Source organism: Lutra lutra, chromosome 12 (assembly GCF_902655055.1).
Source record: "Lutra lutra chromosome 12, mLutLut1.2, whole genome shotgun sequence".
NCBI classification, from domain to species: Eukaryota; Metazoa; Chordata; class Mammalia; order Carnivora; family Mustelidae; genus Lutra; species Lutra lutra.
In genome coordinates this window covers 14,208,497-14,231,352 of record NC_062289.1, presented here as the reverse complement: position 1 = coordinate 14,231,352, position 22,856 = coordinate 14,208,497, and the positions used below count along the sequence as shown (strand labels likewise).

At 46.3% G+C, this 22,856-nt stretch overlaps 2 long non-coding RNA genes and 1 other non-coding gene across 11 annotated transcripts in view; 2 read left to right on the top strand and 1 right to left on the bottom strand.

Moving 5' to 3' along the window:
* Nucleotides 1–61: 61 nt before the first annotated feature.
* On the top strand, nt 62–4,515 carry LOC125081936 (uncharacterized). Its single transcript, XR_007121834.1, has 2 exons — nt 62–1,150; nt 4,312–4,515. It is a non-coding gene; the product is annotated as an uncharacterized LOC125081936 (long non-coding RNA).
* Nucleotides 4,516–6,842: 2,327 nt separating this feature from the next.
* The window catches only part of LOC125081935 (uncharacterized), a 37,260-nt gene continuing 21,246 nt past the window's right edge, over nt 6,843–22,856 (bottom strand). For 7 of the 9 annotated variants that reach the window (XR_007121832.1, XR_007121830.1, XR_007121833.1 and 4 more), the window contains 2 exons: nt 16,911–17,139; nt 12,401–16,091 (listed from right to left, as the gene is read on the bottom strand). This is a non-coding gene — a long non-coding RNA (uncharacterized LOC125081935). Of the gene's footprint in view, nt 8,670–12,400; nt 16,092–16,910; nt 17,140–22,856 lie in introns of those variants that run through there. The other 2 variants (XR_007121825.1, XR_007121824.1) reach the window with 2 other exon arrangements.
* LOC125082742 (U6 spliceosomal RNA) lies at nt 11,966–12,068 on the top strand. Its single transcript, XR_007122068.1, has one exon. It is a non-coding gene; the product is annotated as a U6 spliceosomal RNA (small nuclear RNA).

Here is a 22,856-nt window from a genome sequence, read left to right as displayed (position 1 = left end):
GGGGGGGCAGGGCAGAGGGAGAGGGAAAGAGAATCTCAAGCAGGCTCCATGCCCGCCGCAGAGCCCAACGTGGGGCTCAGTTTAACCACCCTGAGATCATGACCTGAGCTGAAATCAAGAGTCAGATGCTTCACCAACTGAGCTGCCCAGGCACCCCTCAATTATAATTTTTAGTGGAGAAGCAAAGGGTGGCTCTCTAATTTATGGGACTCCTTAGCTTACGTAAAAAGCTGCAGGAAGTAACTGCATTGCAGGGATGATTAGTTTGTGGGAATCTACTGTTTGTTCTGCCCATTTAGTTAACATCCTTCCAAAGAGACATGGCATAAAAATGGAAGAAACTATTATACATTTTGATATGGAGTGTGTTTAACAGACAAAATGTGGTTCGCAGAGTAGAATGCTAAGCTAAAGACCCAAGTTTCTACTACGACTGTCATCATCTCATGGATCCTATTTTCACCTTTCTGTACTTTCCTATTTCTTTTTATAAAAAAGCACTAGTGATCATTTTTGACACTTTCCTTACTCAGAGGTAACAAAAGGATGCTACAGTGAATGTTTAAGTATCTTGAGCTCCTTAAATAAAAGGTGCTAAATAAACACATTAAGAATCTACCTTCAGAAAAAGGTAGTATTCTTTCTCACCCTGATCCCTACGGTCGATATTGATCCAAAGACAATTAAGTGGTAGAAATGTATGGCAAATAGAAGTCTGTGTCTATGTATTACAGAGATGTATATGACAGATGTAAACAGAATAAAATGAAGACAATAATGAAAAATTGTTTGGGGAATGTGATAAAGAGATTATTAAACTCAGAGTTCACCATAAAAAAAATTTTTTTCATGGTTGCTTGAACAGGGCTCTTTGCAAAATAATTGATGTGACTTATTTCTGCTCTCTGTGGTCTGCTGTGGTGTCAGATGTTGGTTATATTGTTTCTTTTCGGTGGAACCCTCAGCAACAGAGTTGGGACAGAAAAGGCTTTGCTTTGATGATATATCGACTGTTGATCTCCTAAGAAATTCTTTAAAATACAGGTTGGCTGTGCAGTGAAAGAGTGGAAAGGGAAGTGGAGTATAGGGTCTCCCGCCCACATTTACCTCCACTACCTGAAGAAGGCAGAATGCATTTCTCTCTCTACCTGTAAGTGCAAAGAACAATTTGAATGTGATGTCCTGGAACCTTCCTGTGGTAGGAGGAAGGGGTTTCTGCTATGTACCAAGCACCCCAAGACATAGTGGCTTAAAGCAACCACCATTTATTCTGTGGGTTGGTCCCACTTGGGTGGTTCTTCAGGCCTGGATGAGCCTGGTAAGCCTTGCTTACCCATGTGCAGGCAGGCTGGCTGGCTGGCTGGCTGGGGTTAGCAGGGGCCAGACTGAGCTCTCCCCATGTGCTCCCTCAGCCTCCCAGTGAGCTAGTCTGGCCTTGCGCTCTGGTGGTGGCAGGTTTCTGAGAGAGCAAGCATCCCAGTGCTCGAACTGGTATGCTGTGACTTCTGCCACACTCTTTTGGCCAGAGCAAGACACAGGGGCAGCTCAGGTTCAGGAGTTGGGGGAGACAGCCCCAGCTCTTAGTGGGAAGAGGAGCAGCGTGAGAGAGGGAGAGGGATGGATGCAAGGAGGGGAAGAATGAGTCCCTTTTACCATCCGTCTACACTGGAGTGTTGTTCAGAATAAAATGGTGTGGAGTGAAATGCTCCCAGAGCACATCTGGGAATAAGAGAGGGATGTTCCCAGCCCCCAAGGGGTGCTTCCGTCTCCAGTGATCACATTCCAACAGAGAGACCCCTACATCCATATTTAAGGACTGAAGTTCCTTCCAAAGCCAAATATCCATGGTTGGGGTCCTGTGTCAACTGTACTACTGCATTCTAGTGGCACAGGTCATTGAAGAGCGACTACTGCAAAGTCAAGAAGACTATAGAGGAACCTGGTATAGAAACAGATAAAAGATGTCCCCCTCGCCCTTTATGCTGACTCAACAAACCATGGTGAGGTACTGGTCACAAGAGCGAGCTTGAGCGAGGGGTTCTGTCTCGGGTGGAAGAGGTGTCATTTTGAAACACTGGCTCTTTGACAGTCTCAGGATACATGCCTCCCCTTGGCCATCTGCTCCGGGGAGCTGGGGGGTGCTCTGGGCACCAGTTGCATAACCCTCTTTGAGGGGAGGGAATAAGTATTCAAAGGCCTAAACATTCAGTTGGTGAGTCATCGTTTTTATTTACACTTGGCCCTGAGCATCCCTGAGAAAGGAGGTGAAGCCAGCTGGAGAGTCCCAAGGCATCTGGGGACCTCCTAGAGAGCTGGGGAAGACCTTGGGTGTTGCTCTGCCCCAGGGCACCAGAGGAGCTGCTGGGAACAGAGATTATCTGAGGAATTCCTGCCACAGTGCAACCCCCACTGCCATCCCTACCCCCCAACCGAGGCCAAGGAAGGGGGCTGTGCCGGCTGGTGAATAGACTGCCCTGCGAGGACTAGAGCCTTGCCAAAAAGAGGTGGGGCCCTAAAATTGGGCCGTAGTGGGGCCAGCAGCGGGCACAGCATGTCAGGTGGAATCACTGAAGCCAAGGCCAGAGGTGCAGGGGGCCACAGATGCTGGAGACCCTGGCCCGACATCCCCATGGCTGGCCCCACTAAGGAACTGCCTCCCTTGGGAAAGTAACCCAGCGTTTCCCAAGGTTTGAGCAAGGGGAGCACATAATACATTTCTGAGCGGGGAGGGACACCTAAGCGACCTCTGACTGTGACCCTCGATGATCCCCTTCAGCCTGGCTCCTCATGCTCTTGGGAGTCTGACTCTCTCTGTCTGTCTTTCTGTCTGTCCACCTCGTTCCTGCCCAGTTACCTTGATCCCAGGTATCAGGGCAAAGTTGAAACTCCTGCTTAGTTTGCATCTGTTTCCTCCATTCCCCTTAGTAACACTGACATGCAAGAACACTTACCCTGAAGAATCTTCACTTAAGATTTTCACTAATAAGATTACCAATAACATAAAAAGTTAAAATGACAAATTCCAGGACGTTTCCAGTAACTTCATCCTACCGCGAGGCCCTGGAGGCATACCCCCACTCCCCCGTGTGATGGAACAAATTGAAGAGTCGCAGGCAGACCTGGAGTCGAGATTCAGCCCTCCGGCTTACCGCCTTCCCTCGTGCCGCTGCTCTCCTTAGCTCTGTTTCCCACGTGTGTGAATTGAAGATAACCATACTGGTTTACAGGGCTGGGGCAAAGGTGAGATGGGATGACGGACAGCCACGCCCCGGCAGAACTCCTAGAAGATGGTAGTGGTAGAGACCCAGCTGTTACACAGCACCCCCTGTGGTCTCTTACAGCTGTCCATTCCTGGGCACAGCGGTGGCCTCAGACATCACGTCCACTTCCTGTGTCGGGCCACGTAACTATCACTCTGCCCCCCGCTTCGGACACCTTCCCACTCTTTGAAACAAGACCAAAGGGGTGCACCTTTTCCATTGTAATTTCACAAGACTGTGGCAGCTGATCCAAAGTTGTCATCTTCTGACATCACACATAGAGGGAAGGGGGCTTATGCCCAGTAGCCCCCCAGTGTACCGCCTTCACTGGCCAGTACAATTAGAATGGGTGCTGGAGGACCTTTCTCTCCTGGCCTCTGACATTGGTGGAGGTGGGGGATACTGGGATGTGCAGGTTGAAAGGCTATTTCCTTTTCTTCCAGTTGGGGAAGCATAATAAATCGGCCACCGGCTAGGACAACATGGCAATATAGACCCGAGCCCCTCTGGGAGGGGACTGGAGCCCTCCCCTCTGACCCAGGCCGTTGATTTCTTATGGGCAGGTGTAGTCCTGAAAACAGTCTATGTGGACATGAGTCATGAGAAAAACCACATTCTTGTGATGAGACTGACAAGTTGTCTTAATTTAGGCAGAGGCAGTGAAACACCTTACCCTAAAATGGAAAAGCAAATTCAACTTACTGGCTTTCATGGTCTATTTCAATGACAAAGAAACCACCACCAGAAAAAAATTATATATTTAAGGTTCTTAAAAGAGCTTTCTTTAAATATCTACTCTTTCAGTGGAAAAAACAAACATAATTTTTCATATCAGGTTTATTGAGTTTGTGATTTATATCCAGTAAGATTTACCCATTTTAGAGATACAGTTTTAGTATAAGTTTTGACAAAAATTTATGGTTGTGTAACCACCACAATCAAGACAGAGACTATTTTCAGCCCCCTAAAATTTCCTGTTTCCTTTTGTAATCAATCCTCTTTGTGTTACCCCCACACCCTGGCAACCGCTCTCTGTTCTCTGTCCCTATAGTATTGCCTTTTCCGGAATGTCATCTGAATGGAAGCCATTTGAGTTTGGCTTCTAGCATAACACCCTTGGGCTGCATCCCAGTTGTTGGGGGTATCCGAAGTTGGCTCATTCTGATCGCTGATGCACCACCGTTTATCTATTCACCAACCTTCAGATTCCTTCCAATGTGGGGCAATGACAAATAAAGTTGCTCTAAAAACTTGAGTGGACATGGTTTCATTTCTGCTAGGAGTGGGATTGTGAGGTCATGTAGTAAATATATGCATGGAATTGCAAAACTGTTTTTCTGAGTAGCTGGGCCGTTCCACACTCACGTCAACAATGAATGGGAGTGCCAGTTGCTTCACATTCTCATCAGCACTTGGTATCGTCAGTTGTTTGACTCTTTTAATTTGAGCCGTTCTGCTAGATGTATAGTGTGTCTCATTGTGGCTTTAATCTGCAGTCCATGATGGAGCATCTCTTCATATGCTCATTTGGTCATCTTTATCTCTTGTTTGGTGAAGCATGTGTTCAAATCTTTTGCCTACCTATTTGATTTTATTCTAGTCTATTCTCCTTTTTAACTAAGCTCTGTGCCCAGTGTGAGGCTTGACCTCTCAATCCCAAGATAGAGTCGCTCCCTCTACCGACTAAGCCAGCCAGGCACCCATTTTGCCCACTTTTTAATTGCGTTATTTATTATTGAGTTTTGAAAGTTCTTCTGTATTCTGGATACAAGAATATATAGGTATTTAGGGCTTTTAGGGGATTCTGTATTTACTACTGTTTGTGAAAAATAAAGACATTAAAATTTTTTATTTTCTAAAAAATTTCTGTTTCAGGAGATGTATACCACCAATAATATTTATTCAGAGTAAATGTTTCCACAATGAAAACTCTCTTCACAGTGGGACTCCCAGTGTCAGGGCCGAGAGCCACCCCTTGTTCCGTGCACTGTCACATCCTATAAGGCTTTCTGGAGTGAAGCAGGCACACTTCTAGGGAACACGTTCACCCATGGAAATTGTGAGTTTCGTGATAAGCATGCCGACGTAAATGTCTTTTTATTGGTTGAGGAAAGATGGAATGTTTTTCTATTGATATTTTCTGATTTCATTATTTTTATATTCATAATACTAAAATAATGAGTGACTGAATAAGAAGAAAAAAAATAAAGACAAACTCCTATCTTCTCTGTGTGGAAACAGAGAGCAGGCGGCCTTGAGAAAGATTGTCAGTCGCCTGAATGTAGGGCTAGACAGTGTCTGGAAGGTAAAAGGAGCTGTTGTCCCCTATAAAAATGGGCTTGGTCTGCAGAGCTAGTGCTGGGGCTCAGGGAAGTCAAGCAGCCTCCTGAAAGGGTCAGCACCAACGAGCTTCTTAAAGGATCAGGAGCATCTTAGTGAGGTCCCCCAGCAGGAGGGACACCAAGGACTCCCAAGGGGCTCTCATGCTGGTGGTAAAGGGTTGGGCCAGACAGGTGGGGGCTCCTGAGGTCCAGCCACCTCTGACTCAGCTCTAGAGACAAAGGCTGTGCATGAGCAAGGTGAATGTGATTTTAACCCTGGGGCCTCCCCTCCCTCAGCAGTCCACATTATCTCTATGAGTGGGACAGAGCTGGACAGTGACCAGGGGCTGTGACCGTGCACTGCTGAGCTCACGAGCCTTTCTCAACCTCTTGGGGGATGGTATTTGGAAGGAAAATCTGTTCCCTTTGGACCAATCAAAAAATGAGGACAGTCTAGATAGGGAGAGGCTATGACAAGAGCTAGATGGGGAGAAAGCATCAGAACCAGGGAGTATCTCTGGCTGCCCTTTCCCATCCTCTCCCACTATTCCTCTCTAACTTCCCTGACCTCTTTTCTGTGGTTTCTCATTCTGTGTCTCTTTCTTTCTCTTTTCCTCTTGCTCAAGCCATTCTCAACTCTCCACCTTGGGCCCCAGGCCCTTGGTGCCCCTCCCCCTTTCCATCCTCCCATGTGGGTCCCACATTTCTTATTGTTCCCTCAATGACTCCTCTGTCCCTCCCTGCCTCAACACTTGTCTCCAGAACACTTAGAGCCTTCCTTGCTTCGTCTCCTCCTTCCCTCTGTCCGTCTTCCTTCTTGTCCCTTCCTCCTCATCTTCCATTTTCCCTTCCCCCATCCCAGGGGTCCCCAGCTGCAGAGGGGGCTGTGGTGAGATCTTCTTGCTAGAGGTTAACCTTCTACCGATGGCTCTTTTAGAACTTGGCCTTTTCCTAGAAATTACCCTATTTGTTCCTCTTGCACCAGTGGGCATACCGCTTCACCGCATGGTGAATGCAGACCCCACCCTCCCTGGGATGGACCCCCTCAGACACGAAGGGCACGGTTTGGACTCCACCTCACCATTTCAGCCACTGGCAGTGTGTATGGACCCATAGTACTGTCTTTAAATGATCTTTTAGGAAAATAAATAAATAAATAAATAAATGGTCTTTTAGGGGCATCTGGGTGGCTCAGTCTGTTATGCACCTGACAGCTGATCTCGGCTCAGGTCATAATCTCAGGGTCATGGGATTGAGCGCTGTGTCCCCCCGCATTCAGCAGGGAATCTGCTTGAGGTCTCTCTCCCTCTGCCCCTCCCCAAATTCTCCTGCACACGTTCTCTCTCTCTCAAATTAAAAAAAAAATGTTTTTTTTAAGCCTTACTCCATGGTACTTGAAACGAACACCCATTTCTGACTGCATCAGTGGCTTGTGTGAAGGTTTCAGGAGTTAGGAACCCACTCTGGAGAAGTCAGGTCAAGTGAGGGAGGGATCTCAAGACGGCAGGGGAAAGTGAACCCCCAAGTGCTGGAAGGGAGGGATTGTGGTAGCTCCAGACACTGCCGCTCTGTTCTTCTCCCTCCATACCTCCCAGTCTCTCCTCATGACCTTGCTATGTGCACTGTGTATAATGGCTACTCTCTTCCCCAGTCTTCACTCCCAGATCCTTGCGTTCTCAGTATCCATTACCCACTGGCCATATAGATATGTGCGTGCATGTGTGTAATATATGAGCTTTGTGTGTTCATATGTACAGTATATAAACTGTCCAGTTTATAAATATGACAGGTCCAAATTCCACGAGATAGACTCTGGTCACTGCAACGTAACTACTGAATCAGAGTATCATTCATAGCTTATATGGGTCAGCCCAATCAGCTGTGGCCAAGGAGGGTCACTAACACAAGAGGAGGCCACCTGGGATGGTCAGGTGTGTGGCAGGAATGTGTCCAGAAGAGGACGGAGGAGGCTGGACCACGTGTGCACCCTGACCCAGGTGTCACCCCAGACTGCTTAGGTCCAATGACAAATACAAACACATCAAACACAGGGATGAGATTACTGTAGGAATTTTTTCTCTTCCAATTTCTGCTATTGTTAATGACTCAAGAAAAGATATATTTTTCTATTTGGAAGTCTTGACAATTTAAGGGTCTTCTCTGGAGAAGCTGGGGGGGAAATGGAGCTATTTAGATAAGGATTCTTTGTGCGTCTTCCTTCCTTTTTAAAACAGGCATTTTTATTATCCCGGAGCTGGCCATGGTTCAGAAAGCAAAGGAAGGATAGAGCAATAATCCCTGATGATATATGAAGCAGCCATAAAATAGAAGGAAATCCTGCCATTTGTACAACATGGATAGACCTTGAGGGTGTTATGCTAAGTCAACTAAGTCAGAAAAAGACCAATATTGTATGCTCTCACTTATATGCAGAATCTAAAAAAGTAAGACTCATAGAAACAGGGACTAGAATGGTGGTCGCGGGAGTTTGAGGCGGGGTAGGGGGAAATGGGGAGATGTGGGTCAAAGGGTACAAACTCTCAGTTACAAGATGAATGACTTCTGGGGGTTTAACATACAGCTTGATGACTATAGGTAAAAACACCATATGAAGGATTTGAAAGTGGCTAAGACAATAGCTCTTGAATGTTCTCCCCACATACTCATACAGACCAAATAGTAATTTGTGAGGGGGCGGAAGTACTAACTAGCCTTACTGTAATAACTTCACGATACACACACACACACACACACACACACGTATCAGATCAGCATGTTGTATGCCTTAAACACACACAGTGTTGTATGACAATTCTATCCCAATAAATCTGGGGGAAAATAATTCCTGTCAATAAAAGAAACAAACCTTAGGCCCCACAAGAGTTCCAATGTCAGGGCCATCAGCACAGCCAGGGGCCCAGGACTCTGACCAGGATCCTTGCCAGACGCTAAACTGTCATTTAATGCAGAGCCCGGGGTCTCTCCACACTGACTGGAGCCTCTGCTCTTGACCTTAAATTCCCATTGTAAATACGTCCACTTGTGGCTGCCGGTGGGGAAGAAGCAACAGCAGCAACCGCTGGCAATTCTGTTAGGGGAAGAAGAGAGTGTGAGGGAAGACGAAGCCTCCCTTCACGTCAGCTGGGCAAACAGCCACCATTTGCTGAAGCGACATGCTGAGTAACGTACATGCGTTATGTCATATGTCATAGTGTTATGTCATTTAATCATATGAGGTGATTAAATGATATAACATTGAAGTCTATGAGGTGACCTCAATCTCTGTTACACAACAGGATAAGGGTCAGGAGGCTAATCATCTCCACAGGCTCACAAAGCCAGTGTGTGGATTTTGCACTCAAGCCCCAAAGGGTGAGTTCCCGCCCGCTTTTGTAACGATCCTGTGGCCAGCTGGTCACGAAGATCTATGTTTTGCTTTCTCTGAGGTGTCCTGTTTTCAGCACATCAGTGAAATGACGTGCATGGAGCTGCGCCAGTGCGGGCGAAGGAAGCCAGTAATGAAAATATCTTTAAAATAGCTTTTCATGATAATCAGACTTAGTTTCTCAGATTCGACAGTGAGCCCTAAAACGTGGCATTAGATACCTTATATTCTAAGCATACAGTCTATGGGCCCTATGCCCCCAAAGAGATTCCATTCTTTGAGTAGGGTGATACTGTTTATCCTCTTTTAGCTTCGAGAGCAAGTGTCGATTCATGGGACGTGTCAGAAGGACGATCAAACACCCCCACCCCCGAGCAAGCCCCCGGTGGGCATTTACCCATGACTGCCTCCCACCACGTGTGTGCTTCTGGACTCTGTAGATCTGTGTCAGTGACTGTACATTTATTGCAGTATTTATGATGAATGATGGAACAGCCACCATGACATAGTTAAGAGATCTTTAAAGTCAAGCAAACAAGTATAACCCCGGTGATTACTTGACGCATCCACGTCTCAGGGTCCATGGATGGCATGGACGATGTGGAGACGACATCCGTGGGACAGAGGAGCTTTTCCAAAAGGGACAGATGGAGGCCACTGTCCTTTAAGAGCATGACAGGTCAGTCATGGGCCCTGTCAACTGAGTGCATTGCCTTCTTCTCAGACAGAGGAAAGCAGGTACAGTGTACCACCTCTGCTAGATATTTGAAGAGCAAAGGACCCATCCACCCGGCCCACCCATGTTTGCATCGGGGGTATTCATGAAAGTTTATTCAACATCAGCATGATTATTAGGAAGTCACAAAATGACTGTTTTTTTAAATCAGTTTCATGGAGACAGTGTAATTGACCTGCAGTAAAATTTACCTTTCCTACATCGACAATTCTATAAACTCTGACAAATGCATTAAACCACGCCACAGTTGAAACACAGAGCATTTGTGTCATTGCCAAAGTTCCCCCTGGTCCTTTGTAGTCAGTCTTTCCTCCCCACCCCTGCCCCGGCGATCTCTGCTCTGTTCTCCATCCCTACAGCTTTGTCTTTGCCAGGATCAATGGAACCGTGTGGTGTGTACCCATTAGAGTCTGGCCTCTTTCTCTTGGCACAGGGCTTGTTTCTGCCTGTGTTCGTAGTTTGTTCCTTTTTATCACTGAGTAGTATTTACTTTACAGTAGTTTGTTTATCCGTTTGCCAACTGAGCGACATTTGGCTTCTTTCTAGCTTGGGGTAATGATGAATAACTCTGCTGTAAACCTTCACATACAGGTTATCGTGTGGACACGGTTTCCGGGCTGGACTGCGTGGTGAGCATACGCTTATGGTACACCGGTGTAGGAGAGATCCAGGCGCTCCCCATACTTACGAGCCCCGGATACTGTCCACAAACTGACTCTAGAAACAGTTACAAGTAGTTGCTAGGGATGCCTGGGTGGCTCAGTTGGTTAAGCAGCTGCCTTCAGCTCAGGTCATGATCCCAGCGTCCTGGGATCGAGTCCCACATCGGGCTCCTTGCTCATCAGGGAGCCTGCTTTTCCCTCTGCCTCTGCCTGCCATTCTGTCTGCCTGTGCTTGCTCTCTCCCCCTCTCTCTCTCTGACAAATAAATAAATAAAATCTTAAAAAAAAAAAAAAGTAGTTGCTAATGCCTGGCAGAGTTTTGTTTTGTTACCTAAAAGCAAGGCTTCTGTTTATGTTTTAGATCAATCTGCAGAAGTTAATAATAAAACAAAGTGTTTTTCTGGGTAATTGCACCCTTAAATTATGGCTTTTCCCCCATTACTATTTAATTAAAACTTTTACAAACATCCTTGATACCCAAGCGGTAGGTGGGATAGCAAATGATCCTATGCTCAACAGGTATTTTTAAGCATTCAAATGAGGTGGTATTTTCTTTAAAAGGAAGCATTCGACTTCCTTAACGTTGTTTTGAAAAGATGGTGAAGATTCCTGTGCTCTGGGGAAAACCAAAGCCAGAATTAGAACAATGGCAACCTTGGACTGTTCTTATTTCTCTTGCAGGAAATGGCTTTTTTTTTTTTTTTTTTTTGAGTTAGCTGTGTATATTCTACCTATGGATTATCTACTTCCAGAACTATACACAAGCATTTTAGAACACCGACTTGCTCCACCTTTGCCTCTAATTCCCCTCACTTCCCAAGCCCCAATTTTCTTTCCACTCAACCCAGGCATACTCTAAACATTACATAATGAGCATGAATCCAAATGGAACATAATTAGAGAAATAACTCTGGAATCAAGATAATTACATGCACCCACATCAAGACAAATACTAAGACAAAGACAGCTTGAAGTAGTCACCATCTTGGGGGGGGGCATCAATTCTGAGGTTTTCCTTCAGCAAAATTGAGAGCAAAATGGTGATGTGTCCACTACAGGGTAGTGGGAAAGACACAGGAGAACGGTCTGAGCAGGTTCGTCCTCCTCCCTGGCCTGTCGTCCCACAGCACAGGGAGGCTTCTGTGAAGATATTAGCTCACTGTTCTGGTAGAATCTCACTGAACCTTTCAATGACTAGGTAGACAAGGGGCTACCGGTTTAGTCTCACCATGGTTTCTAGAAGTCTTCAAGTTTCTTTGGGTCTGAAGGGCCGTCCCAGGAATGATGAGAAGGCAACTGTCCATCGGGTCCTGACTCTGAACTACCAAAACCCCAAAGAAGTTGCAAGGTTGGCAGTGCAAGTCTTAGGAGTGGCTCTGTGCTCCCGACAGCCCTTAGGAGTCCAGCAGTAGAAGTGTTTCCTCAAAGTTTAACCCCAAATGAAAGAGAAACTATGTGGAGAAAGTGGACCTGGGGCTACTATGGGCCAGAGTCCATTTTGTGAAGTTTCAAATTTAATTCTAACCCCCGCCCCATGAAGGAAGTATTATCTCTCATACTTGCGCATAGCTGGGAAACACAGTGTCTGAGAAGTTGCTTCAGGCCTCTCTTGGGACATGTACTAAAATCGGGACGATACAGAGAAGATTAGCGTGGCCTCTGAGCAAGGATGACACGCAAATTCGTGAAGAGGTTGCTTCACTGCCTCATGTTGCTAATTAGGTGGCCAAACTTAAAGTCCTGCCAGATCTGTCTGGCCCCCAAAGCCCTGTCCTCCCTTGAGATCCCAAGAAAATATCTGATGCCCTCTTAAATTTTCAGAGAAACAACTAAATATGTCTTTAGTATTTGTAATTCCCAAATAGTACATGGGATGTGCAGATATTAAAAATTATTCCTTGTTTATCTGAAATACAGATTTTTAAAAAAGATTTTATTTATTTATTTGACAGACAGAGATCACAAGTAGGCAGAGAGGCAGGCAGAGAGAGTGGGGGAAGCAGGCTCCCCGCTGAGCAGAGAACCCGATGCGGGGCTCCATCCCAGGACCTTGAGATCATGGCCTGAGCTGAAGGCAGATGCTTAACCCACTGAGCCACCCAGGTGCCCCTGAAATGCAGATTTAATGGAACATCCTATATTTTTATTTGCTAACTTTGGCGACCCTGACCCTCATTGATGTTTTTGGCCACATGATGGAGTTGCCGATATCCTGCAGTTTGCTGCTCCTCAGTAGATTATTGCAAAAAGATTTCTTCCCCTCGTGTACTTTGGGGGACGGGGTGAGGAGGAAGGGCGCTAAGGGTGGGCCCACCTGAGCACAGTCATGAGTGGGGAAAGTAACAAGCACCTCCTTCTTTCAGGATCACTGAGCTGTGCCGGGTCAGGTCATTTTCCATAATGTACATGTGTCTAGGTTAGAGATTCCCAAAGTCTGTTTTCATGGAGGGTTAGCCCCTGAGATATTTTGTGCACAGCTAACTTTGGGAAATGCTACAAATGGTCCCCTCTTGGAGGGTCCTGGGGCACAGTTGGTCATTGTAGGTCTTGAGAAAGCCTGTCAGGAAGACCGCAGTTGACTTTCCGGAACTGAGAGGTTTTCACGCTTCCAGACCATAGCGGGAGCCCCTGCCAGTGGGATGGTGGGAAACTCCGTCCTTTCTGATGTTCCCTTGTGAGATGGTTTCTGAGAATACACAAGCTATGTTTATATATTCTTTTTTATCTGGGGGCTTCAGAATGGAGCTGGGCCCGCAGAGCTCAGTTGCGAGCGCTGAGCTCACCTAGCTTATGAACCGCTGGAGGTCAGCCATGTGGCTTGAGCTGCACGCCACGTACACGTCGCCTCCTGCCACCTTGTCACCTGCTTGCCCTGCTGCTGGGCTCCTCTATGTTAATTTGCCCTGGGCTCAGACACTAGCCTGCTCCTTGATTCCCCTTTCCGGGTGCAGAGGAAACAAACAGCCTTGGAAACAGGACAACTCCCAGAGCCTCCACGGTGTCCCCCTGCCAGCCGTGTGTTGGTAGATGCTTAGCAACGGGCTAGAGGAGTCTGATTCCCAGTGTGTGGGGCTCAGACTCTCGACCCCAATGGTCAAGAGTCACATGCTCTACCGACTGAGCCAGCCAGGTGCCCCTACATAATTTGATTTCTAATGATGGCTGTGCTTATCAACCAGCTTGCAAAATCCCTGACAATTTTACAATTTTACAGGAGCCCAAATTTACAGGAGCTAGCTCCAACACATCCCTACGGCTTCAGGGTCACTCGCTCCTTAGCCTCTTACTCCCAGCCACCATCCACTTCTCCCATCCCCACCCCAAGCAAAGGAAGGCACTCAAAACCATTTCTACCCTACCCAGAATCCAAGCCTAACTGCTTCCCCCAGAATCACTTTATAGATTTATGAAGACAGATTTTTATCTTATAATAAAAATGCCTTTACCTTGAGTCGTCCTATTTCAGAACAGGATACATGCTTTCATTTGCATATATAAAAGGGCAATCAGTGTATTTTTCCCCAAAGAATCATCTGCACTCCCAAAGGTGACTTCTAGCCTCTAGTTGGAATTCAGCCCAATGGAGAACCACTAAAGGTTTAGAATTTGGGGGTCAGTTTTTTCCTCCAGGATTTCAGAGACTTCTGGACCAAATCTTAGATGGGGCTCTGAGTCTCTTAGGCATTCCTGTCCCAGCTGCTACTGAAGAAAGGCTTTTCCCAGACATATGGCCTGTGGAGGGGGGTGGTATGTGGGTTGAATTGTGTTTCCTCAAAATATGTTGGAGTCCTATAAATGGGATACCTATAAACATGACTTTATTTTGAAAGAGGAGGTGCTCCCACCTCCTATCTTCCTACTGTGGACAGCACTGCCCCAAAGAACCTAACAGCCAGGACAGGAGTAAATGTATCTCTACACGATTAACCCCAGGGTGGTCTATCCTGATCCTAACTTGTCCTTGATTTGTAATGCATGCAAACACGAATTCACCTCTCCTGGTTTATTAGTAGCCGTGGACAACACTTCTCCCTCCATACTTCCCAAATAAATCACTTCCCAGCTAGGACCTAGGAGTTCTGGAAGTCTCCAGAATTGAAACAGATCACCTTGAAAATTCTTAATTCAGTTGATTTCTGTCTCACAGCAGATGTTATATAAATACTTGATTATCGATAATATCCCCAATTTGCATAAGTGTTGATACTATGTTAAAGGGGATGAGAAGAGAAATGATATAATTACTACAAACTAATTTTACTAATTACTCAGAGCAGAGTACAATCAGGGGTTCCAAGAGATGCATGGAGAGAGGACTAGGTGCTGAGCTCTGAGGTTTCAGGGTACATAGTGAGCCAAGCACTAGGACGTAGGAGGGCTGGGAGCAGCCACTGTCCTTTGCTGACCAATTCAGCAGCCAAGGGTATGGGCTGAGACTTTTCTGCGTCCAGGTCCCAGACCTGCCCCTGAACCCTTTCTTCGGATCCCTTCATTCACAGCCCCAGCCCTCGTTGTTAGCAGAGTCACTCCCCTCCCCAGTCTAGGTGGCCAGGCCCCTTACATTTAGAGGTCTAGGAGGAGATAGAACGCCTGAGCCGGCCTGAGTCAGAGGAGGTGGTTGTTCTTCACTGTGGCAATTACCACCAATTACCTGCTGCCGCTGTCGGGGGCAGTCCAATGGTTTGCACCGAGCTCCTCCTTAGGGTTTTGCCCAACTATTCCTTAGTCATTTTGTTGTTGTTGTTGTTGTTTGATTGACTGCCTCTGACTAAATCCAAGATCCAATCATCTAGGAACCCCTGGAAGACAATTCTTCCAGAATTCTGGCCCTAAGTGCCTAAGCCTGGGTTAACTTGGGGACCAGAGGTAGAGGCACGACTTACAGACTCTAATGAATCTCTCCGCCGGTGTATTGCACCTGGCGTCAGCCCCGCCCACATCGCCGCGGGGCGGGGTCACGTGACCGGTAATGGCCGCTGTGGGCCGGCGGTGTGAGCCCCGCAGTCGCTGGACACACCAGGTGCTGGGGCTTCTACCTGCGGGGGAGCGGCTCTTGCCCTTGTCTGCGGAAGAGGTCGTAGGGTCGAGGACAGAGGCTTCTGGCCAGTGGCCCCCGGCTTTCAAGCGAAGGTTTCTCAGACCCTGCAGTCTCCTGAGTAGCCCCACAGAGGACCGGCCAGCCAAGCCCAGAATGGCGAGCAGGTAACGATGGCCATTTTAAGCTGGTAAGGTTTTTAGTTTTTTTAATATTTTATTAATTTATTTGACAGAGAGAGAGATCACAAGCAGAGAAAGAGACAGGCAGAGAGCGGGGAGGAAGCAGGCTCCCTGCTGAGCAGAGAGCCTGATGCGGGGCTTGATCCCACGACTCCGGGATCATGACCTGAGCCGAAGGTAGATGCTTAACCCACTGAGCCATCCAGTGGGTTGGTAAAGCTTTGAGGTTAGCTGTGACTCAGTGATAGATGATTAAACACTGCTCTTGGGCTGCGGAACGTTTTTCCAAGACATACCTTCCTGAGCACCTACTGTGTACCAGACTCGGTGACAGGGAGCGGGGAGACCGAGATGAACACAGAATAGCTTCCATCAAACAGCGCAAGGTTCCGGGACAGAATAGACGGTGTCGTGGTCTGGACAGCAAGAAGAGGCACGTGGCAAAGGTGGCATCGCCTTTCTTTCTTGCATTAAATGAATACTTAATGAGCTTCTGTTGAGTGCAAGGTTCTGTACCAGGGACAGCAGTGAACACAAGAAACGAGGCTCATAGAGCTAGTGGCATTCAAGATAGAAAATTCTGGCGAATCCTGGGTGGCTAAGTCAGTTGAGTGTCTGGCTCCGCTCAGGTCCTGATGCCAGGGTTCTGGGATCTAGCCCTGCATTGGTCTCCCTGCAGTGGGGAGCCCGGTTCTCCCTCTGCCTCTGCCATCCCCCCGCCCCCGCTTGTGCTTGCTCTCTGTCAAATAAATAAAATCTTAAAAAAAAAAAGATACTTCTAAAAGAAAAAAAAAAGATAGACACTTCTGTTCCCATTTTTTGTCTTTGTCCTGGGGGTGATACCTGCTCATCTTACCCCAGGGTGTAGGTGGTCCACATGAGGGAGGTAGCAGAAGGAATAACATTGCTCCCATAATAAGTGCTTTTATGTAAGGCAACCATTTAATATTTGTATCTAAGTAATTTATTTTTTTAAAGGTTTATTATCTGAGAGAGAGCATGGGAGCAGGGGGAGGGGCAGAGGGAGATGGAGACAAGCAGACTCCCCACCGAGCAGGGAGCCCAATTCGGGGCCGGATCCCAGGACCCCGAGATCATGACCTGAGCTGAAATCAAGAGTTGGATACTTAACCGACTGAGCCATCCAGATGCCCCTATATCCAAGTAATTTAAGCAAATAATTAATTTCAGCAAAGAGGTAGTTAATTGAGATGTTGACAGCAATGCATCTGCATACCTTTCTGTGGGGTGGAGAGCAGTTGTTTCGGGCAGTGGATATCAGTGACTTGTTTTCTCTGTGCCCCCGCCCGCCCGCCCGCCCCCAAGCACCTGTTTCTGAGCGGCTTGAGAAGGCAGGAGGAAGCAGGAGTTAGGCGCAGCTTCCCGTCTCCTAACAGCCGCTGGTTTGCAGCAGGACAGCTCTTTTGAGGGCATCTACCAAAGTCTTCTGGAGAGTGGTTCCATCGCAGGTGTTGCGGGTTGCGTTCTCTGGGACACTCACTCTGAGATGGAGACGAGCTGCTGGAAGTTTGTTAGGGAGCGTTCTCAGGATCGGCACCTGGGGAAGAGAAAGGAAGGAAGCAGGACTGGGCAGGAAGTGGTGAGCATTAGCCAGCTCCGTGGGGAGCTCAGAAGCTGGCCTGGTTTTTCCGAATTTTTAGGTTGCACTGAGGGGCCAAGGCCTTTATACTCCTGAGTCAACTGCTCGCTTGCTCATTGGCTTGCAAGGAAGTGGGGTTCCCTGGGGCACAATAGCTTTTTTCAGACCCTGTAATCCCTGAAGAGGGATGACAGCTGGGGGCATCTGCTGGCAACACTGCCAGCCTCCGACAAACCATCCTTTATCCCTAAACAGGATCTGGGGCGCGGGGGTGCATCCCAGTGGCTCCCACGGAGAATGAACAGGATCTCTCCTTGAGATAAAAGAACATCTGATGTCACCGAGCTCGGCCTTCGTTCCTCGCCGGGCGCCAGTTCTTCCCAGCATGGTAGGTAACTGGCTCCGTCTCCTAGACTGCTCTCCCATTTGGGCCGTTTCAGAATAGAGAGGATCGCGATGATACTGGAGGTGATGAGGATATTGAGGGGGAGCGTGGGGAGATCTGATTTAGCCATCCATTTGAAAAGGCCAGCCTTCTCCGAATGCACATAAGCGATGCTCCGTTATATTTGCTGACCAAGAGACTGAATAGAAGAACACAGTTTGAGTCAATATGTTCCGTACCTGGCAGACCAGGTTTCAGACTGAGGTACCTCCACTGGCAGTGTGGGGCTCATTGCTATGTCCGGTCCTGGCCCTTGGGGTTATGCTGTCAGGTAAGTGGGGTAAGGAGCCAGCCTTCCCTTGGCTCGTGGAAGGCACCATGATCCTCGATGTCTCAGGGACTGATGCAGTAGAAGCCAGGAGCTAATTTAGTTCAAAAATTTTTCTTCATGAGAGTCATGGAAGGTATTTATCTCTGATCTCCACAAACCATAACTACAGAGCAGTGTCATTCTCTTAAAGATTTTTTTTCCATTTATTTGAGAGAGAGGGCGAATGAGTGGCAGCAGGAGGGGAGGGGAGGAGCAGAGGGGGAGGGACAAGCAGACTCTGTATTGAGTGCAGAGCCCAATGCAGGCTAGATCCCATGACCCTGAGATTGTGACCAAGAGTCGGATGCTCAGCCGACTCTGCCACCCAGATGCCCCAGGGCAGTGTCATTTTATACTCGGTAAAATATGCACTTGGTCCCTTGGCCATGCACTGGGGCTAGCGTTTGTCTGAATTCATACACCATACACTAAAACGACCCTTTTCTCTCATCAAACACAAAACAAAAATAGAAAGGCTTTTCAAACTAGTCACCATAAAGAATCTGTTAAAATAGGCATCTTTTCATGACAGAAACTAACATGTATAAAAGTAAAAAGATTAATATAGTGAATCCCCCATGTACCGAGCACCCAGCTTCAATAGTTAACAGTAGCTTGCAAATCTTATTTGACCTATTCGCATATTTTTTTTTCTGGAGTGTTTTAAAGTAAATCCTAAACATCATGTTATTTCACTGGCGTGTAAATATTTCAGTATGCCTCTCTCCCTGACAAAGATGTTTGTATTTTTAGATAACCAACATGGCATCATCCTTAACTTAAAATTTTGCAATAATTCCTTGACATCATGTAATATTCAAACATTTTTGTCTTAAAAATGTCCTTGTGGGGTTGGTTAATTCAAGTTGGCATCCAGGTAAGATCCATGCATTACATTTGATTTTTATGTCTCTTAAATCCCTTTTATTGTATTCTGCTACACGCTTTTTTTTTTTTTTTAAAATAATGCCATTGATTTGGCTTGTTTGAAAATGAGTTCTTGGTCCTGTAGAATGTTGCACAGTCTGGATATGGCTGGCTGCTTCCTCAGGGTGTCATTTAGTGCCTCCTCCTGCTGTTTCTCATGTAAAATAATATTTACATCTTGAGTTATGATTAGATTCATGTTCAATTATTTTAGGCAAGAATGCTTCCTAGGCGGTGCGATGTCCTGCCTATTGCGTCTCGTCATGTGGGACATTATGTCTGACAGTCCCACGTTTCCCAAAGCCTGTTTTGTCCTAGATCAGCAGATTCAGCGGCTCTCACCAATCCCTTCATTAGAAAGCTTTCATCTTGATGATGCCCTTTCTTTCCTGGGCATGCCATCCCTTCCTGCCTACAAAGGATCCCCTGATATTCGCAGTATCCGCCTGTGAATATAGCCTCGATCCATTTCAAAGGGGCAAAAATGGTAACTCATTCAACCCCATTATCCTCTCTGCGGTTATTGGCTGGAATTCTTCTGTCAAAACCAAACAAAAAGCAAAGAACTTCCCTCATCACTTATCGGTTAGGAACCCATTTCAGTGCTCTGGTTAAGTGTGTGATATTTATTGTTTGACTTATGTTTACCAAGGTATCTCTAAAGAAAAACATGGTTTAAACATCCATAACAGCAGAATCTGGAGGACAGCCTGGCTGCTGGACTGTGTGCTTGATGCCATTCTGTCCCTCCATGTTCTTTCCAAGGTCAGGTTCTCTCTAGATGCTTTTAGTCCCGTCTCAATGGCAGATCAGCTGGGACCTTGCCCTAGCAGTCCTCTTCTTTTGCCTTTGTCTTTAAACTCTGTCTCCATTGTTTTTATGCCCTGCCTGAAATATATACAGTAGTTTCCCTTATTTTGGAGAAAAAAAAAATCCTTCTCTTATGCTGTAATGCCTAACGTGTGCTCCTCCTGAACTGGGCCCACCCATCTTTCCAGCTTGGTTTCTGTTCATCTCTTCTTATATCTCATGGCTTGACCAGATCAAATCCTCCCACTTCCCATAGGTGGCCTGTGCCTTCCTCCCATCACTTCTTTATTCACACTGTTACATCTGCCAGAAACATTCTTTCCAACATTTGTCAAACCTTCCTATCCCCCAAAGACTTGGTTCAAATGCCATGTCTTCATGAAACTCCTTATTACCTCACCAGAAGAAAAAGATCAAGATCCAGCTGCCCAAAGAAACGTATACCTCTGTGAGATATAATCTACTAAATTTTAGTTGTTTGTTGTTGTTATTGTTGCTGTTTTTTAAGTAGGCTCCACTGCATGGAGCCCAGTGCAGGACTTGGACTCACAACCCTGAGGTCAGGACATGAGCTGAGATTAAGAGTCAGATGCTTAACTGACTGAGCCACGCAGGCGCCCCTCTATTAAACTTTTGAAGAGATCCACTAAATGAAAAAGGATGCAGAGAGACAACGACATACACAAAGATTAGTGAAATGGAAAATCAAGAATAAGGAACAGAGAGATGCAAGCTCACTAACTCTTTGGGTTACCAGAGTTGCTGTGACTGAGCCACGGAGCTGAGCTTCCCAAAACCTTGAGAAAATGAAAGAAATGCCCAAGTTACGTGATTTTCACTATTGGAAGAAGTCCCTTTGGTTCTGTAGTGTTGTAGGAAAGTTTTCTGGGTCCCAACTTCTGAAACAAACCTTTCCGGGTGGGGCTGTAAATGGGTGGTATAGTGAACGACATTTTACAGCAAGTGCAGAAATAAATTTCGTGTGGCCAATGCCTATAGCAACATCAGATAAAAGGTAAGGCAAGCAAAGATAATCTCATGATGAGCTAATCAAATTTACTTCAAGTATCAAGGCTTCTTGTTCTAAATCTGATCAAAGGAAGTGCAAAATACTTCCAAGAAATAAATGGAATGCGCAACCTGCATAGGCAATCATCTCTGTTTATCACCTTTCCAATCCAGTGATAAGAGCTGGGCAAATGATAGTTCAAATCGAACCCATTGCTGAGAATCTACAGTGCTTGATCCCATATTGCTCATGAAGGCAGATGCATATGATTTGAAAACCAAGTAAGCAGATGGTAGGGTTGATAACCTTCAGTGGAAATTGAGAAGTTAATCTGGGTTCTCACTCAGAGGGAAGGTCATTGTGCCTGCAGTTAACTGTAGAGAAGGCTAGGAGTTCCCTAAAAAGACTGTTTTTGATTGGCTCCAGAAATTGAACACAAGGGCCTCTAGAAAACATTTGAGAGCCTAGACATTATCCTACAGTAATACTATGACTCAGTAGCTTTCTGACAGAACTAGTTCTCTATGATGTGGCTCCTGTCTGCCTCCATGGGAACACCACCATGTAGCTCGATAAGGAAGCTTTCTTCAAGGAATTATTTCATGTCATCCAAATATTCAGCACTGGATTTTGGAGAGTGTCTGATGAACATACTTGCTTGCTCTACTTTATTTAAGGGGCTTGTTATTCTGGAAGATTTCAATCATACATAAAAGTAGAGCTTCAACATTTTAATTTGCTTGTTTTTCATTATAACAGTAACACACATGATAGAAGAAAAAAATCAAAGAGTACTGAAAGACATTATATAAAGTCCCCTCTGCCCTCTATCCAAGCCTAACCACTGTTAACAATTTCTTGAGTATCCTTCCCGAAATGTTCTATGTATATAGGTATACACATTTGTCCTTTGTAAAATGTAAAATACTGCTTTTCTTGTATGTGTTTTTCTCTTATATGTACTGTTTTTCACCTTGCTGCTTTTTTTTTTTTTTAGGATTTTATTTATTTATTTGACAGACAGAGATCACAAGTAGGCAGAGAGGCAGGCAGAGAGAGAGGGGGAAGCAGGCTCCCCACCGAGCAGAGAGCCCGATCCGGGGCTCAATCCCAGGACCCTGGGATCATGACCTGAGACGAAGGCAGAGGCTTTAATCTACTGAGCCACCCAGGCACCCCCACCTTGCTGCTTTTTTAAAGCCCAGTAATATACATTGGAGAGATTGCCACATTTCCAAGTATAAATCCACTTCATTCTTTAATCACAGGAATCACTCTTATGTACTCCTAACCATATGCCTACAGTTATTGATCTTTCTTTTAATTTTTTTAAAAGACTTTATTTATTTATTTGACAGAGAGAGAGAGAGCACAAGTAAGGGGAGCAGCAGAGGGAGAGGGAGAAGCAGCCTCCCCACTGAGTAGAAGCCCAATGCAGGGTTCAATCCCAGGACCCTGAGATCACGAACTGAGCCAAAAGCAGACGCTTAACCCGCTGAGCCACCCAGGCGCCCCAGTTGTTCATCTTTCTTTACATATCCTAGACCTGATCCTTGCACCATCTCTACATATTATTATCCCATTTTACAGATGGGGAAATTGAGGGATGGAACACAGAACTTTGTGTTCTTCACTACCTCACTAGCCTGCCTCTGTGTAGCACAACGTTGTACCGCTGCATGCTAGCTCATCTCAGGGATCGACCATGCTGTCTTTCTGGGGCTGCATGTTTAGTTTGTGCCCAACTTTGCTTGCTTTATAAGAAGCGCTCTGTGACTTCTGATTAAACATGGAAATCTGAACACTCTCCCTCCTGAAGCCCCACCAGTATGACAGTAAAGATGTATGTGTTCATAAACACACACACACACACGTGGGAAAAACCAACAAGGATAAAGATAACAAGGAAAGAATATGAGGGACTCCTGGGTGGCTCAGTGGGTTAAGCCTTTGCCATCGGCTCAGGTCATGACCGCAGCGTCCTGGGATTGAGTCCTGCATTGGGCTTCTTGCTCAGCGGGGAGCCTGCTTCTCCCTGTACCTGCTGCTCCCCCTGCTTGTGCTCTCTCCCTCTCTGACAAATAATAAATAAAATCTTAAAAAAAAAAAAAGGGAAGAAGATGAAAGTACCGACATTTTTAGAAGCTGAAAAGTAGATGGATGACCAGAGCAAG